Source organism: Humulus lupulus, chromosome 7, assembly GCF_963169125.1.
Source record: "Humulus lupulus chromosome 7, drHumLupu1.1, whole genome shotgun sequence".
Taxonomy (NCBI): domain Eukaryota; kingdom Viridiplantae; phylum Streptophyta; class Magnoliopsida; order Rosales; family Cannabaceae; genus Humulus; species Humulus lupulus.
Window position 1 is genome coordinate 200,370,329 of NC_084799.1, and position 5,342 is coordinate 200,375,670.

General features: G+C 33.5%; 1 long non-coding RNA gene across 2 annotated transcripts; it reads left to right on the forward strand.

The window, feature by feature from the left end:
• Window positions 1-347: 347 nt before the first annotated feature.
• LOC133790120 (uncharacterized) lies at window positions 348-3,010 on the forward strand. Of its 2 annotated transcripts, XR_009873913.1 has the most exons (5): window positions 348-838; window positions 1,121-1,188; window positions 1,445-1,526; window positions 1,722-1,770; window positions 2,196-3,009. It is a non-coding gene; the product is annotated as an uncharacterized LOC133790120 (long non-coding RNA). The 2 variants fall into 2 exon arrangements; XR_009873912.1 differs by lacking the exon at window positions 348-838 and having other exon boundaries at window positions 911-1,188; window positions 2,196-3,010.
• The last annotated feature ends 2,332 nt before the right edge of the window (window positions 3,011-5,342 follow it).

The window sequence follows — 5,342 nt, forward strand, 5'->3', positions numbered from 1 at the left end:
AATTATATATAATCGAAATTGAAAAATAATTTTTTTTTATTAAAATGGCTTTCTTTGCGGTTATATTAACAAAACCGCAGAGAAAAGTACTCTTTTATCTGCAGTTGTGTTGAATAAACCGCAGAGAAAAGGGTACCTTTCTCCGCGGTTTTTTCAACACAACCGCAGAGAAAAGTGTGGCTTTTCTCCGCAGTTTTCATACCACTTTTCTCTTCGGTCGAATACACTGCGCTTTTCAATACTTTCGAAAACCGCAGTATATTAAGTAAAAAAATCGCAGAGAAAGACCTTTTTTGTAGTAGTGATTTTTCAGACCTCCTTCCTTCGAAACCCCCTCCCTACCCTATTTAGCCCTTTGTAGTTTTCTAAGTTTCAAAGCCCTTAACCCATTTTCCCTCAACTGATTTTAGGTGTGCTTTGGCAATTTTTGGGACTGTGGTCTTCGGCTATTGTAGAAGATCAGTTCGACAGCTGCCTTTGAGGCTAAAATCTCAATTTTTTTGGGACTTCTAGTTGCATCATCTGTCTAATTTAAGATCTAATTTCGTTCAGTTTTAAGAAGTAGGTTCTTAACAGGTCCTTTGGCGGTTGTTAGCGGCGGCAGTTGGCGACTAACCATTAAAAAAAGGTTTCATTTATTAAAAACCCTTACATTTCTGCTGCAAAGAGGAGCCGCACAACCAGCCGCACAATGGACCAGCCGCACAAAGGTTCTCTTGGCACCTGCTCCATCTCCGGCGACGTGAACTATTTTCGGTACCGACTGCGTTATTTCCGACGGCGCCAAGCCTAGAGGACAACGGCAGCATTTGTATCCTCCATTTTCAGCGGCACCAAGGTATTTCTCCCTCAATTTTTTTCATTTATTTGATAGTTTGAAAAGGGATTTTGTACCTGTGTGTACTTTTGTGTTGTGTGTTCGTAGAAACACAAGTTTAACATTGTCCATACCTTATATTAATCTACTTATTAAGAAGCACCTTGTAGTTCTTAGCCAAGGATTTGTTGGAATGTGTTCTTTCATTATAGATTGCTGTTAGGAGTTCTCTATTGGTTTCTTAATTTTTGGGAATATTTTTCTGATATACCTGTGTGTTCTATGGATGTTAGCCTACCGTAGTGGGAGAGATTCAGACACCAATAGGTGTTGCAATGGTTGAGTTCATAGACCCAAGAGAGCCTGTAGCGGTTAGTATAATGTTTCTCTCTCTCTCTTCTCTGTAATTGTTATTGTGTAATATCTAATTTGTTTGTGTCCTGCATATGATGATTGTTTCTGGGATTGCCAGTTCTCCCAGTGAATTCATTGCATTTTATAGTTGTTTTCATGATTGGTGTGGGGAAAAGTTAGTTTATCAGTGGTTGGTTTATGCGCCTACTATGATAATTGACCTTGCACTATGCACATGTTATCAAGTATTTATTTCCTCTTTTAATTCTACAGGTTATTCCAATATTAGGAGCTGGTCTAGCTCTAGCAGAGCATGCATCATCAATTTTGCCAGCAACAAAAACATATCATCTAGGTAAGAAAGTTCATACTCATATATCATTAGAGTTGTAGATGAGTTGAGTGTTTTTTTAATAGTTTATGTTAGAATTTCACTATTCAGCATTTCCCTCTTGAACGCAACCAGTTCTTCTGCATTTTTCTATTCATCTAGAAAATTTATTTTTATTTTCATTACCAAACATTTAATTTTCATTTTTTGCATATAAAGGGATGGTCAGAAACGAGGAGACACTTCAACCATCAATATATCTTAACAAGTAAGAGTGTCCTGTCAGAGTTATGTTTCATTAATTTCTATTTTCTATTACTTATTTTTAATGAAATGTCAAAATAGCCATTTCATTACGTATAAATAATTTTAGTTCTCTGTACTGGAGTAAGTTTCTTATAAATACTTTGCTTCTTCTATAGGCTACCAGAAAAATTTCCCGAAGACTCTAGAGTATTTGTAGTTGATCCCATGTTAGCAATAGTTATTAATTTGATGGCTCAATATAATTCTCATGCTATTTCCATTAAAATTAGATTTAGGACTCTCTGTTGCTCAATGATATTTCTAAAATTTGGCAACTTATATAAGATGTGTTTAAAATGATCTCTATGTTTAGATTTAAGATAGTTTCTTGCATATTACAAAACCTGATTTTCAAACTATTATGCATCTCTTTGTATTGAATCGTAGGTGGCACAATAGTGGCAGCTCTCAAACCTGATAAAGAAATGTGGGGTTGAGAACATTCAAATTAAAGTGGTAATATATCTACAACTTATTCTTCACTATTTCTGTCAATTTTATTTCATAGTTAATGGAGTTGGAAATGAGTTTGTATATGAACTCTCTGAAAATATCTTAATCTTGAACTTTCGTTGCTTTACATATAAAGTAGTGGTGAAATTGATGAAGGGAGGAACAAATTAAATAAATTAATTAATAAAGTGGGAACAAGAACACTAATAACGTTGAAAATCTCAACCAACCTTTGGAGGTACAGACTGCAAAGACATTTATATACACCAACTGTTTTGTTTTTTTATCAATAATTCCTTCTTAATATTCTTTTTGGACCCTGCTGTTTATATGTATTTAGACATGCATAGTTTTATGGCTTTATGTTAGTGCTTAAAATTCAGCAGCTGCATTTTGACTTAGAGTAAAACACTTTTATATGGACGTGAATGTGCATTAACTATATGTGTTTTTAGAGTCTAGTATGATCCATATACAATGCGCATTAACTAAATTCAAGGTTAGTATACCTTTCTCATGCAAAATAACATTCATTTATATGCACATTACTTTTGATTTTGTCATTTATGGATGTATATTTTGGTAAATAACTGTGTTTCAATTTGGATTTTGAGTTGCACTTACACTTAGTGTATTGCCTTGATACTTTGTATTTTCTTTGTCTTGTTCTAGTTTGAAAATTTTAATTTATTGATTTTGTTTTGATATAAAGTATTAGAGAGATAAAATTAGTTCATTGAAACTATCGAGTATGGAAAAATATTAAGAAAAAAATTATTTAGTTTTTAATGTATTTGTTGAATATTGAATAACCTTTAACTTATGAGATAGTGATTGAGACTATGAAATTTTTTAATGTATTTGTTGAATATTGACTTACTTGTATGTATGCTCTTGTTTAAATGGTGATTGTTGACACTTCTTAGCTTACTTCTTGTGTGTTTCTTATATTGGATATTGTTTAACAATTGCTCCTTGATGACTTGACTAGTAGTAATGTGTTGAATAGATTAGTAACTTTTGTTTGAGTTCTTGTATTGAAACATGTATTATTGCTTCTTGGTTCCTTTGACAAAGGTATGAATTGTTGAGCAAACACGTTAAATAAACTAGAATACCCTACTTGTATTTATTAGTTTGTTGAGAAATGTTTTTATGCTTAGCTAGAAGATTTAAGCATAAAAATTGCTAATTCTGAACCACCTCAGTATATATGTTCATGTAGCCACCTCATATACTCATGTGGGTCTCAAAAGCATACATAATATTTTTTGAAAAAAAGAGTCTCTAGTCGGACTTGCTCTGCCATTTTAGGCTAGTTTTAGAGGTTGACAATATATTACACTTGTTATATTTGTGTGGCCGTTTGTATGACTTTAGAATAACATTTTTTTTTAACCAGAATATATGTTTTAACTTGGATAGGACATAATTCTAATCACTTTGTTCTTGCTTAAGTGAGTAATTTGACTTTCCAAATTTAATGTCTATTTTTGGAACTCATTTTTTTATGTTGGTAAATCATAATAGAGTTATTTTATTAGCTTGTAATCTCTATGTTGTATTCTCTCTCCAATCACTTGAGCTAACTAAGTCACTATTTATCAATATAATTTGGTAGCAAGAGGGATGTGTAAAAATTATGAGTAAACTTATTTATTTACACTACAATCAAAATCTAGTTATAATTTTTCATGTTTGGTGTATTATAATGTGATTTTTCATGTTTCAGGGATGATTTTAGAAATAAATTCATCATAGTCAATTCTTATTTTGGAAAGACTATTGGTGACGAGGATGAGTACAAGGACAAGAAGAAGAAAGATATGTTATTTGACAATGAATTTAGTGTTTTATTTTATTTGTAATTTTTATTAGAGTAAAGGATTCTTTTTTGAATGGTTAATTATTTACTTTGTAAATCTAGATACATATTTTTTAAGGTTAATGCGATTATGTTTATAGACAAGGTTATATGCTTTTTGAGTCAAGTAGTAGTGTTATATTTGTTCCAAAATTTATTTTATTAGATTTGTAAATATTTTGTATAATTTTTGTTATTTTAATCTATAATTTTTTAGATTCGTATATAAATGTTTCATTTAAATCATAATTTTTAATTTAAAATAAAAATAAATTAAATTTTTAAGAATTAATTTTTTTTTGCAAGCAACAGTGACATCTAATAACTGTCGGCGTTGCTTTTTAACTGTTGGCATTGCCAGCAACAGCGACACCTAATAACTTTCGGTGTTGTGAGCAACAGCGACACCTAATAACTGTCGGCGTTGCCCCACAACAACGATAGTTTTTAACTGTCGGCGTTGCCAGCAACAACGACATCTAATAACTGTCGATGTTGCCAGTAACAGCGACACCTAATAACTGTCGGCATTGCCTAAAACAGCGACAGTTTTTAACTGTCGGCGTAGTTACCCCTACGCCGGCATAGGCATATACGACAGTTAGTCGACTGTCGTCGTTGCTCAATAGCGACAGTTAAAAACTCTCGGGACCACAGATTTATCAATATATAGTCAAGGTTTATTGAGATATAAGGATCAGGTATGCGTGCCAAATGATCAAAGGATTAAGAAGACGATTCTAGAAGAAGCGCACAGTACCCCGTACTCAGTTCACCGAGGGTCTACCAAGATGACTCATGACATCAAGGCAATCTATTGGTGGACAGGGATGAAGAAGGAGATAGCAGAGTTTGTGTCCAAGTGTCTTGTATGCCAGCAAGTGAAAGCAGAGCATCAGTGGTCTGCAGGCTTATTGCAACCGCTTAGCGTACCAGAATGGAAGTGGGACGATATAGCTATGGACTTCGTGATAGGTTTGCCAGGGACGAATAAGTAGCATGATTCTGCTTGGATAGTAATAGATAGACTAACCAAGTCGGCTCATTTCTTGCCTGTTAAGACTTCATACACAGCAGACCAATATGCAGACATCTACGTCCAAGAGATAGTACGGTTGCATGGAATCCCCAAGACAATAGTATCGGATAGAGGGTCGGTGTTTACATCGAGGTTTTGGGGAAGTTTACAGCAAGCTATGGGTACTAAGTTAAGTCTT